The sequence below is a fragment of the Anastrepha obliqua genome, chromosome 3 (assembly GCF_027943255.1).
Source record: "Anastrepha obliqua isolate idAnaObli1 chromosome 3, idAnaObli1_1.0, whole genome shotgun sequence".
Classification (NCBI taxonomy): Eukaryota; Metazoa; Arthropoda; class Insecta; order Diptera; family Tephritidae; genus Anastrepha; species Anastrepha obliqua.
The window spans coordinates 48,769,400-48,783,299 of record NC_072894.1 but is presented as its reverse complement, the minus strand read 5'-3'; the positions used below and the strand labels follow the sequence as shown (position 1 = coordinate 48,783,299).

Genomic DNA, 13,900 nt, shown 5'->3' with positions numbered 1-13,900 from the left:
CAGGAACTCCAACAAAAGAATAAATAATGCACGCGATTATGGAGGAAAACGAAGCCTGCAAAGGCCAATGGATAAATAGTGAGCGGTGCAGGGTAAAAGGTAACATGGCAGTAGGAGAAGCTGCAGTGCCGACACTTTAATGAGCATCCTTTAAAAACTGGATGCAACACAGACCGTCGTGCTGGCGGGCTTCTGGTTTATGTGAGTGCGGCTAAAATTTATATATGCACATAGTTTGCAACTATGGTTGTGTGTTTGCGGTGGGAGTATGCCCAGATTGGTGTGTGCGTGTGCGTGTAGGTGTAGATTTGCTATTGGCTGGTGTTTTGTGGCGCATTACACATAATTGCGTTAATGAGCGAGAAAATAATAATTGTGTCGTAAGTGAAGTGAAATGAATATGGGTAGTCAAATGGGATGCCCAGGAATCGAGTTGGGTTGCAAGATTTCCGATCAACAAGCAAGCAAACAAGCGAAAGCGATAATAGAATTGATAACGACTAACAACGTGAGTGAGTAATAACTAGAACAATTATGGGTATATTTCATAAAAACTTTACTTTTTCGCAGTTGCGATGAATAGTGAAGTTTTTAGGTTATACTAATACGTATGCAATTTAATTACTGTTCACGTATACATATGTAAGTGCGCATGGATTACATAGTTGCACTACTTCCCATGTATTAAAAAATGGTTTATATACAGAAAATGGCTAGCATTTACAGTGCATGTGCACGACGCACGTAAATACATACGTATGTATATAAGAATGTATGTATCATATATACATGTTCCAATTAAACTATTTACGTAACTTGCCCACATGACCTGACAGTGGTGCATTTGGCCCACATAACAAAAATCAAAGCGTAAGCAAACTTTGGATGTGAGTTTGAGTTAATTGTGCGAGTTTGGGATGTCAGCCGGTGAGAGAACTGCACACCCAAAAACATATCTCAATATATGAGATATGAACATCCATATGTATTTTGTTTGTATTTGGCAACAAGCGCGCAACAAAGATGTGGTTGGGGTTCTAACAAATTATGCTGCGATATAGCTAAGGTTAGGTTAGCCTGGTTGACATTAAGCCACGTATAGACCTTTTGGTCCCTAGCGATACCAGATGGATACCGACCTCTACGAATACTGATATCCATCACGTATGATGTCAACGCTTTTGGCGAATCTAAGCAGAGCTGTTAGATCCGGTGGGCTCCCTGGCATTTTCAACGCGTTTTTAATAATGCAGGGCAGACGCACAGAAGACGTTCTAAAGTTTCTTCAACATCCTCTCTGCATTTCCTGCATTTGTCCGTGTTAGCAATTCTATCTTGTACGCTTGTGCAGTCAATAGATTATGACCTGTCAGCATACCTATGATAGTTCTGCAGTCTTTTCGCAAGAGCGTAAATATGAATTGAGTCAGTTTTTTGTCGTTAGTTCTACATATGACTTTTGCTGTTTTGCATGTGGTCAAATTAATCCAACAAACTTCCATTCGTTTTTTCCTGTAGTCGTCTATTTCGTATTTAGCGGTTTTGGTATGTCGTTCTCTTGTTCAAATGGTCGTCTAACAGCACATTTTGGCTTATAATGGCTTTGTGACCAGGTACCCAATAGATATGCAGCCTTCTGTTTTCGGCTAGCCTTTCTATGGCCTCGCTCCGTTGAACATTTTTGGACTTAATACAATATGAGCGTATTGAGCTCTTTCTTGTTCTTGTGTAGGCTAGCTCTGCGGCTTTTCCCACAGCAAAAACTTCCGCTTGGAAAATACTGCTCTGGTCTGGCACCTTGATAGGCTGCCTAATCCTTAGTTTTAAGCAGTAAATTCAAGCTCCCACTCTGTCTAAAGTTTTCGAGCCGTCTGTGTAGATGTGAAAAGACCTATGGCCAGGCTTCATGCCCTTGTGCCGTCCCTCATCTTTAATTGTAATATGAAACCTTTTTTCCCAATTCAGAATCACAAACTTGTTGATTTGAAAACTTTGATTAAGGGAGATTCGCATCTCATGTATATTTAACGACTGAATTTCTTGCTTCGCTTAAAAAACAATTTTTCGAACAGTGTTACGAGTCCATTTTTGAATAATTTAAAAACACAATAAGCAGTTGCCAGTTTAAGTGAAGCACTTGACACTAGAAATCCGTGCGATCGAGCTTTAAATCATGCGCCTGGTACTCATTCGATTACGTGTAGAGATCGCAACAGACGACAGGCTTATAAAGTAGACGACAGACATTGTGAGCACCTACAAACTCTCCACGGGCTACTAGACCCTTACAACCGAGTCTGTAGTTATGCGCCTAAGTGACCAACATCCCAAGCAGTTATTGTATGACAGCGAGTACTCCGTGATAGTAACAAACTGTTCAATTGTTAGCTATCAAACTAATTTTAGTTAAGAGCAAACTTTTGTTTGAATGCCCTCGTACATTAAGCAAGGCTCATACGTTTTTATAAACTTATTCCTACATATTTTATAATGCATACCGCGGCAAAAACTACTTAAAATTTTTTCAAAGTTTACGTCATTCTATAATACATTCATTGTCAAAACGAAAATTTTGCTTCTAATACTGATTAAGTCAAACGCAGCACACTTACGACACAAAATCCGACATGGCACACGTTTTCGCTAAACTGTGCCAAAGTGAATGTGTTGGCTCTTATAGGCACACATCGACCCACAGATGCCTGTACAGTTGCAGTTGAATAGATTCATCATATTTGAAATTACAAATTGTATGCTTCGATGTGCTTGCCATAGCTGCCGAAATTTATATGACTTTTCTCGTATAAAATGGCTAATCAATTTCTTTTGGTTGTAGCTTACAGCGATACGCTCCATGTACCTTTTGTCAAAAAAGTATCAGAAATCGGTAAATAAAACATGAACTATTTGTTATTCATTCAAATTCATTATATTTCTTTCAAGATGGAACTCTTTCGGAATAATAAACCGACAAATAAACCAATCATAAAAACATTTGTCTAACAAATATTTCGAAATCGGCATCAGTTCTCGCCGCGTATTATTTTTTATGACTTCTGCAGACTCGTGGTAAGTGATAATTTGAGTTTCAGAGCGAAGAAAAAGTCAGCCGCGAAAAATCAGGGGAAAATGATGATGGTACTCGTATGCATGATGATCTGCGTCGAGATCCTTGTCCAGTAATTCGTTCACAACAGATAATGGCAGCTTTGTGAGATTATGCATTATCGAGATGCATAATCTATGAATTTTTTTTTTCATAAATTTGAAATTTTCGGTGAATTTGTTAGTTTCCTGCAAATATTTGAATGGGCTTTTTTGTATAATGAATGTTCGATACTTTTTTTGACAGAATGTGCCTTTAGCAATGCAAAAATAGTATTCGGTGAGTGAGTGTATGTGTGACAGCATATATTTGTGGACGACCACTTGTAAAATGAAATTCTCGAAATAGCGGCGCAGCCAAAGCCAATGAAATATATGAATGCGCGCGCACAAATCTAAAATGAGTTGAAAAAATGCAACCTATGTACTAAATAACCATTCATTTTCTAATGTTTTGCTTCTCTTATTTCCGATTTGAATCTAATTTTTAATTTGTTTCTTTGATTTTGTAGTTTCTATTTTTTGTCCTGCACTCAGCTTTCTAACCGCGTTATGGGCTGTTTGCCACTTTGTGTACAATATGGCGGTGGAGGTACGCGTGTCAGCAGGGAAGAAGCACCCGAAGACGGAGTGACAATAAAAATAAACCATGCGATTAAATAGAATGAAATCATTTTTTCTTATAGTGTAAACAAGTCCAACAGTTTGTAAAAATATTTTGGGCGTGCGTGTGTATGTGCACACATGTTCCCGGCAGTGAAACACCAAAGTGTTGAGAAAAACATACTAGTTTACTATTACAGGGTCCGGCACTCGAAGTGTAACCAACTTCAGACCGCTCGCGCAGCTGATGCACGTGCATCAGTGTCTGTTAGTTGGCTAAATGACAGTCCAGAGTATTGTTAAAAGAGCGCGGGAGCATTTTGCCTAGAGTAAACGCGAAAAAAGAAAGTCAGTAATGAATTTCAAACCTAATAGTGTGATTGCATTATATTTGGCTGGAAAATTACAACCAACAATTGTTCGTGACCTTAGCACCTTAAAGTAAATAAAGTTTTTGTTTATCGCACCATTACTCGTTACAATGATACTGGTAGCACCGCGAAACGTCATGGAGGTGATCATCAAAAGACTGCAACGTCACGTGAAATGGTTCAAAATGTGAAGAAGTGACTTGAGCGAAATTCCCGATGAAGTGCCAATCAAATGGCGAAAGAACTGAAAATAACTGACCGTAGCCACCGCCGCATACTGAAAAGTGATCTCAAAGTCATGACTTACAAGGTCCAAAAGACGCATGATCTCACACCAAAGCAGCAGCAAGTCAGACTTGAGAGGGCGAAGGAGTAACTTCGCTTGCCCGAAAGCGGTCAATTTCCGAACATTGCGTTTTCTGACGAGAAAATGTTTCAAATTGCGCAATTCTTAGACTCCCAAAACGATAGGGTTATATGACCGACCGTTCATACGAGAATTTGAGTCATCGATTGCCCACCAGGAGACAGCACCCGCCACAGGTAATGGTTTGGGTCGCTGTAACCGCAGATTGGTACTCTCCAAACGTTTTCAAGCCTGGTGTCAAGGTAAATGCGAAATATTATGGGGAGGTTGCTTTGAAGCAGCAGGACAAAGCTCGAGTGAACCACGAATGGCTAAAAACAACGTTCCGAACTTCATAAAGTCCACACAATGGCTCTCAAATTCACCAGCCGCGAATCCGATGGATTATTCTCTTTGGATCATTTTTGAGAGCAAGGTCCGAACTAGAAGATTCACCAGTCTCGAGGCGGTGAAATAAGCCATTGCCCGCGAGTGGGCCAAAATACCTGGAAGTCCCATTCGAGTAGCTTGCGATACGTTTCTGGACCGTCTCAAGGCCATAGTCAAGGCAAAAGCTGGTCACATCGAACTAAAGGAAATTGATTATTAATTTTGTATTATTTTCACACATTTTTTACTTTGAATTGAATAAAAGTAATTTTCCTAACTAAATGTATAGCCTTTTTAATTGGTTACTACACTTCGACTGCCGGACCCTGTAGAATTTCTTTACTAAAATCGAACTAGTCCGAAAAAGACCAAATTTATACCGATTATACAATGATTTTATTTAATCTTTAATATTTATAAATTGTTTTTTTCCATTTTAGCAATACTCAGGAAAGGGAGGACTAATATTAGAGTAAATATTATATAAGGCAGTAAAAACCTTTTAATATTTTAAATTTGACCTAATAAAAAATGTTTTATAGTGTATTCATGATATTTTTTATTAATTTTTAATTACTCATATTACTGATTTTGGTCTATAATTGAACTAATAATGAGAACTAGTATCAGACTAGTATATTTCTGATCGAAATCTGATAATTGACATCCGGTATGGCAAATACTAGTTGATTGTTTCGAAAAAAGACAGGTGACACTAATGAAATAGTTGGCTTTTCAGTACTAGAGAGGTGGCTGACGAATGGCAATGCAGAGAGAGGTCAACTGGCTTCGCCTAGGATATTTTAACGTTAAATTCTCCAGTTGATTACAAGGAAATTTTGATGATGAAGATCACCGAAGTGTGGAGAAATCGCTAGTTCAGAACTAGCTATGTTTACAGCAGGGTTAGCTTTGTGCGCTTGCTCGATATCATCACTAATGCTAACGCAGCAGCTGCTTTTGGTGGTCTCGCTCATATTATTGTTGTTCTTTTAGTTTTTGATTTTTGGCTGTATGCCAAAAGTAATGCAACCAAAGTAAAATTATTGTACAGTAGCACCCAAACAACAAACAAAAAATAACGTAGTAAAAACGAATTTTCCCCGGGCTGCGAGCGTTCAGACGGAACGATCTCAACATCCGACACAACAAAAATTCAAATTAAACGAATAAAGATCGAGAAACCTATGCAACTAACACATGTATCTATGTACCAGTCAGCGGTTATCTCCCAATTGCTTACTACTGCAATCAATTGTGCCATTAAATAATTCGCTGAATGTTTTTGCCTTTCTTCCAAATTGTTAGTATTAGCTGGGTTCGACTCACCACTTCCCTGCTCGCCAAGCGAAATATTCCTACATATGTGAAAGCAACAAAAGTTCATCGATTTTCAAGCAACATTGTTTTTAGCCTCTTAGCTCTCAAGCGACATTTTTCCAAGGGCTATTTCTTCTAAATTATATTTGCTTACCAAATTTAATCGTTGAATGTCCATTTGTATATTTTTAGATGTTTCTGTTTCGCTTGCTTTTCTTTGATCACAACAAATTGTTCCACAAATTGTTTACTATGCGAACTGTCAAAACAAAAATAAAGCAGTGCTGCCAAATTATATGCCGCCTACTCGCTAAGTTGTTAGTTATTCAAACGCAGCTATTGCTTATCCAAATCCAATATGAACTAGCATAAATCTTCAAGCAAACACAAATTTGACAGCTAATTTAATGAATCTTGAGTCCGACTGTGTAAACGGGTAGATTAATTTATGCTTCTATAATCGCGCATACCTACATAATTTAAATGAATGAGTGGATAAGCGCATGGTATGTGAGCACATTGTCAGCACATAGCAAACGAAACTAAGTGGTAGAAAAGCCCCGTAGGACCTCGGGAGCAACAGCACTTGAAGCTGACTATATTCGTGACTGTATCGGTATTCCTAAGAAACAAAATTACTTGTTAGGTCTTCGCATGAAGTGCTAACTTCGCAGATAGTTATCACTGCATTCATTAATCATACGGATTCTGTCAGCAGGGAGTAAACCGTGACAATTTGTAGAAGTAGTTGAACTGAGTGGGGAATTAAGTATTCATTTTATACGAGAATGTTGTTAAACAAGCAACAAATATATTTTTGGGTTAGATTGAAGTGGCTAACAATAGACTACGGAAGTGGCCTGTGATTGGACCCATTGCGACACCTCATAAATAGATGAAGTCTCTCCCACCAACCATGAACAACGTGTGTAGTCAACGAATCGGACCAACTGTCGCATCCTTAACTTAGCTTTGTCCCTTAGATTCACAAAAAATTCTGAATTCATACTCTTCCGTCTCCTATTCGGGAGAATACCGTATCGTTATAACAGGCGTCTTAAGTTTTCTCGTATTTTCCTCGTTACTCCTTACTGCACAAACAGTAACTGATCCGACAGAACCAATTTTCAATAGCTGCTACTGCTGAATTTGAATAAACTCCTAAGTGGTGTTAACTTTGAGAACATCGGTCGACACAATAAAAAGTCTGTAAAGTCCAATCGCACGATCTTGGTATCCAATTTACGCCACCTCCGCGAAAGATAACCATACCCGCAAATCGGTCATGATGAAGTTTTAACATTTGCAGGTGCTGTTCAAAAGCATTCATTGGGAGCCAACAAAGCCTGCTACACTTTAGTGCTCTCAACATCAGAAGACATACTGAACAGATGAGATTATTTACAACTTGAAATTTTTTACTGGTAGTTTTTTATGGTTAAAACACCTAATCCACCTGCTGTGATGAGATGCTTTTCGAGAAGAAGAATATCTAGGCTTTAGCACACCCAACAATCTAGTACGATTTTTGTAAAAATCGAGTAAATTTACAAGTGAACTATGCCCAAAAGGCAATCATTGGCAGAAGTTTCGGCCGCCCGATCATCATTTTCCTACAGACAAGCCAGCTGCTTGCAAGCGACTAGCGTATCAGCGCACACGAAACGCGAATATCTCATCTCATACAGCGAAATTGAAAGCAGGTTAACGTAAAAATAGCTTAGTACAACATGAAAAGAAATACAAAAAACGTCACAACAATAGCGAAATAAAAATTGGGGAAAAATTTGTTAAACTTGCGAATATGTTAGGCACATTGGAAAAGTAATGCGAGCGAAAAAGAGAAGCAAATAAGGCAATAAAAAAAAGAATTTGCTGATGTTTATCAAATATATCCTTCTGCGAATATGAAAACTCTTAATTGTAAAGACGTACATATGTAGGAATGTATGTATGTACATGAAAACAAGCATATTACACAGAGTATACAAATTGCTGCGCAACTTAGTCAGCATAAGTCACCATGAGATGATTTAGATATGGCACAGGTGAGCTTGACAGCCAATCAAAGTGTGCTGCTTCTGCCTAGTGAGAGATTGTGATAGTTAAGTTCTTTCGGCTGCTGCTATAGTGATGAGGAAACAAATGGGATGCGTCCTTACTAATTTTAAGAATAATAAGCGTTTATGAATCATGTACGTCAACATTTTTAGCTGGCAAAACCAATCGACTTGAAAGAAAACTGAATACTACGCACGCGAGACAAGTATTCATTTAGATTGATGTGGGAAAGAAAGCACCTGAAACCCAAACTGAAGGTAACTAATAGGCATTAACATCTTCACGTTCTCGCTGAATGACATGAAAGAGAAAACGATCTCGATTCTAAAGGACAAAGAACCAATGAAGCAGTTACTGGAAAAACAGAAATACAGTGGCTCAACCAAGAACTCGGACACACATAACATGCAGCTTCAAATTCAAAATTTTTGTAAGAAATGCAAGTTAAATACTTTTATTTTTATAATGTTCTATTAAGGATTCAAATAGTAATAATAATTTACCAATCTATTACCTCCTTGTTATAAAAAAGTCATCATGCAGCATTCGCCAAATTGGTGTCAAAAAAGAAGTCGGACATCTGGCATTATTGCGGCTGTTTGGCACTTTAAAACGGGGAATCCTACAATTAATTTTCTCTCGGTAGAACAGTGCACAGAAAGAACCAAACGTAATAAATTAAAATAAAATTTCAGTTGTGTTTTATTGAATTAAATTCCAGATATGGGTAAACAGCGCGGACACAGCTCCATTCAAGTCATAAATTTAATTATTAGTCATCACGAAAAGCGTAAGACCGTTCGGAAAATCGCAGAAATAGTAGATAGACCCCGTTCGACTGTATACAAGGCGACAGAGCGTTTCAAGGAAACAAAATCCGAGAAAAAATAAGAAGAAATAGGGACGACCAAAACTGTTTCCGGATGCATATGAACGGCGTGTAGTGCAACGAATTAAGAAAAATCCATATCTAAGTGCTCCTAAGCTCGCAACAGAAGTCGTCCAACACCTTAATATTATATTAACTGTAACCCCGAAAGTATACGTATTATGTTGCGAAAGAATAATTATATGGAAGTGTTGCACGAAAAAACCTTTCATCAACGTGATTAATCGACACAAATGAATAAAATTCGCAAAGCGTCATGGGAATAAGGATTTCGAGTTCTGGAAGCATGCTTTATTTGCAGATGAATGCAAGTTTAATATATTTAGGCCAGATGGAGAATCATATGTGTGGAGAAGACCTAATGAAGAGTTACGTCCGGCAGCTAAACATATATGTCCGCTCTTGGTACTGGAAATTTGTGTAACGGCAATATAGACCACGAACAATACCTAACAATTGGAAAGAAAATTTGGTCTAAAGTTCTGACAAGTTGGGAATTAAGTGCAATTTCCAGTACTATCAAGACAACGATCCCAAGCATAAGGCACTTGATCTCTGACTATGGCTTATTTACAACTGTCCTAAAGTACTTGAAACCCCTCCGCAATCTCCAGACATCAATGTAATTGAACATCTGTGGGCTCATTTGGAAAACCAACTGAAAAAGTTTGTTACTAGAAGAAGATTGGAGGAAAATAGATTCTTTAACATGCAAGAAGCTGAATGCTGTGAAAAAAAAATAAAGGCTGACTACATATTAATATTGTTTTTTTTTTCTTAAAAAGTATTTGCCTAATGCTACTTTATATATATGTCCGAGTTCTTTTTTGTCATGTACTTTGTTACAGGGTCCGGCACTCGAAGTGCAACCGATTAAAAAGCTTAGTTTGAAAAATTAATTTCATTCAATTCGAAGTAAAAAATGTGTGAAAATAATACACAATTAAGAATCACTTTACTTTTGCTCGACATGACCACCTTTACGCAAGGTCCCGAATGTGACTTGCAGGTATTTTAGCCCACTCGCTGCCAATGGCTTTTTTCAGCGCCTCGAGGCTGGTGAATCTTTTAATTTGGACCTTTCTTTCCTATTGGCCCAAAGAGAATGATCCATCGGATTCGCGACTGGTGAATTTCAGAGCCATTTTGGGACGTTATGAAGTAGCGAACGTTGTTTTTTAGCCGTTCTTGGTTCAATCGAGCTTTGTGAGACGGTGCCGAGTCCTTTTGAAACGTCCATGGTCTGCCACTGAAATGTTTGTCTGCCTACGGCTTCAAAGCAACTTCCAGAATACTTTCCCGATAATATTTCGTAGTTACCTTGACGCCAGGCTCAATGAAAACGATTGGAGAGCGCCCATCTGCGCTTACAGCGGCCCAAACCTTTATCTGTAGCGGGTGCTGCCTCCTGGTGGCCAATCGATGACTCAAATTCTCGTACTTTATTTACTTTAAGGAGTTTGAGCTCACGAACAATTGCTGGCTGTGATTTCCAGCCAAATATAATGCAATCACACTATAAGGTTTGAAATCCATTACTGGCATTCTTTTTTCGCGTTTACTCTCGGCAAAATGCTCCCTCCCGCTTGTAAACAATGGACTGAATTATGGACTGTCAAATAGTCAACTAACAGACAGCTGATGCCCGTGCATCGGCTACGCGGGCGGTCTGAATTTGGTTACACTTTGAGTGCCCGACCCTGTAAGTTTTTGCTGAAGTTTGTTTATGTTTTTTTGTAGTTTTTATTATTATTATTATCATTTATTAAAATAATATAAAATATTACACTAACTTAAAAAAAAAGCAGAGCACACTAGCTGCGTGGGCCTTCGGTGCTTGTAACTTTTAAAAATAGGCTTGAAGAACAAAATAAATGTGGCACATAAACGCATTAGATTTGCATTTTAATATATATATTTTTTGATTTAAAACCATATCACTTGGGTGTCCGAGTTCTTTATTCATAGATTAAGGGATTGGTGCTGCTATAAAATAAAATACAGGATGAACGATATGAAGTGTTACCTATTCAAAACTCCATAACTTTTTGTGTGAAATTAGACGGTCCATTGTCCTGATGAAAAATAGTTGTTTTCTTTTGCAAACAGAGTCCTTTTCACGATTTTTTTGCAGTTGGCCTAAAAGGTTACAGTAATATTCAGAATTTATTAATTTACCAGTTTGCGTGTAATCCATAAACCAAATTCTTTTTATATATATAATTGGCGCGTACACCCTTTTTTTGGGTGTTTGGCCGAGCTCCTCCTCCTATTTGTGGCGCGCGTCTTGATGTTGTTCAACAAATGGAGGGACCTACAGTTTCAAACGGATTCCGAACAGCAGAAATTTTTTTGAAAAGCTTTTTCATGGCAGAAATACACTCGGAGGTTTGCGAATGAATGACAGAATGAAATGACGTGAATCAATTGACAGATTGAAATGAAATTTCACATACGTTCATATGAAGAATGTACCAACATTACAAAAATATATTAGCCTAGTAGCGAAACCCTCTCTAATCGAGCCGCAAAACTTATTGAACAACCTAGTAATTCTCAAATTTAATGAACAGCCACAAATAATATGAGATACAATTGCCGATTGCCGCCAGTTTAACCTTTTTTGCTGCAAGCAATTAAAATACTTACCTATCCGCTGTATACAAATACGGTTCGGTCGACTGGGTAATCGATGATACTAAGTATTTCTTAAGGGTTTTATATGGAAAATTTCTTTCTCATTTGTTTCAGGGTGACGATTTTAAGCTTTTTGTTTTGAAGTTGCTGGCCGCGGAGATACATTGTATTTTTGACCAAATCGCATTTTAGTATAAATTTAAATATTTTAATATAAATTAAAAATAATTTCCCAAATTCTCCTTTAAAAGAAATATCAAAACATTCGGTTGCAATAATGTAATTTAGCAAACTTTAAATTGTTTTGGTGTCCAGATTTTGTATCCACAATTCTAATGCATTTCAATCACACAATATGCCAATTAAAATAGTGTAAAAATTATTTTGTAACTTACTAATATTATGGTCACTCCAAGGCAACCCTTGTTTTTCCCACGTTGTTTACGGTTTTTTTTTGTTTTTACTTTTCTCTTCTTTCAATATACAGAACACTAATAAAGCAAATGTCGTATTAAGTTGTTGTTTTTATAGTCCAACAAATATTTTTACTCTGAAAATATGAAAGAAATTAAAAGTTAACAATTTCTAGTTTGAAACAAAAAAGTTTATAATTAGTATGTAGAAAAAAATTTACTCTACTCACCAAAACTATGGGAAAGTGATCTGAAACGTAGAGGCCGGACAAGCCTGCAAACGATTTCCTTTCCCTCTAGCACTTCACTTTATATAATAGCACGCATATTATGGAGTTGTTGATGTTGAACAGAAAGCAGTCATGAAAATTATATCATATTACAGGTAGTGTAGGACGAAGAGTGCCCACAAGCTGCAGGTGACAAACTGATTGCCAAAGAACAAAGCGCTTGTAAAATCATCATTTGATGTAGGCCGCAGATCTTATATTCCACTAACATAAACGCTTTAAATACACTCCCACATTCGCTATTTTTTCGCACTCATGTTAGTTTTTTTTCTTGATGCCCGATTGGAACGCCTTTTGCAAACACTCTAAAACAGGAATTAAAAAAACATATTTAAGTTCTTTTTAATGTGTTTTCACAATGACGGCATTAATAGTGTTCTTGTTGTTGTTGCATAGCATAAAATAAAAAATAGTATGTAATGGAAGCGAAGCTTTCGTTTGCAAGCCCCCTGGTTACTTCTTTATTGTAAAGGGTGCTTCAAAAACGCTCCTAGATGTTGTTTTAAAATAAAAATGTAAAAATTCAGATTCTTTCAGGGTTCATTATTTCTATTGAAAATACGGCGCTTAACAATTATAAGTGCAAAATGACATCACATAAGGGGTCCCGGTGGTCTAGAGCTCGAAAATTTAGGATATTTTCAAGAATTTATTTACAATATAAAAATGGAAAACGATATTTACATTTTTTAGGCTTTTTATTTAACTTTTTTACAAAAATAAAAAAAATAATAATTTTAAAAAAGTTGACTGGACGGTGTTGTCCATTTTGGATCTTCTATTTATCTAAAATATTGTACAAAAACTAAAAACATTATTAATTAGTATGACTGTAGCTATGTCCAGCCATGAGAATAAAAAAAATTGACAAAATGGCGCGGTTTTGAATTTGATACTCTAAAAATCGTTTTTTTTTTTCAAAAAAATTCGAAATAATTGATATAATAATATGATTCTAGTAAGAGCGATTGATGTTGTGCCCATCATATTAAAACTTCAGACGATTCGGTTGTATAGTTTTTGAAGTGAAACTTCTTAGGCGTCGATGGACGAGCGAGAATGGAGAGCAAAATTTCAAGCCCATGCAAAGTTTTGGGCATTTTCGTTCCGCGAGAGAGAAAAAAGATATAACGTAGAGGAAAAGCAGAGAGAGAGCTATACCTTATATATATATATTAGATACACTTTTCCTGAGTTTTTTCTTGTGGTTGCAAATTTCTAGTGAGAAATAACACTGCCTACTTTTTGGCGCTTGTTTGTTCGTGCAAACTTGTAGGAAATATATTTTCGGTGCCTACTTTTTGGGGCGGGTCTCTCCCTATTTCCTTGTCTGCCTTGAAAGTTTCACTTCTGTTATGTGTACCACGCTAAGCGCACTTTTTTTTTGACAACACCAGACCGAAAAAAGTCGTATCGAAATAAATGAGTTTAAAGCTTGAGGTACAGGAGCGCACGGACCGCTCTCTACCTTAATG

At 37.2% G+C, this 13,900-nt stretch overlaps 1 protein-coding gene across 2 annotated transcripts in view; it reads right to left on the bottom strand.

The window, feature by feature from the left end:
* LOC129240183 (protein encore-like) overlaps nucleotides 1-12,713 on the bottom strand; it is an 85,265-nt gene extending 72,552 nt beyond the window's left edge. For both annotated transcript variants that reach the window (XM_054875788.1, XM_054875792.1), the window contains exons 1-2: nucleotides 12,366-12,713; nucleotides 12,118-12,272 (exon numbers count right to left, since the gene is read on the bottom strand). The gene's annotated coding sequence lies outside the window, so the exon portion shown is untranslated. The remainder of the gene's footprint in view (nucleotides 1-12,117; nucleotides 12,273-12,365) is intronic.
* Nucleotides 12,714-13,900: the final 1,187 nt, after the last annotated feature.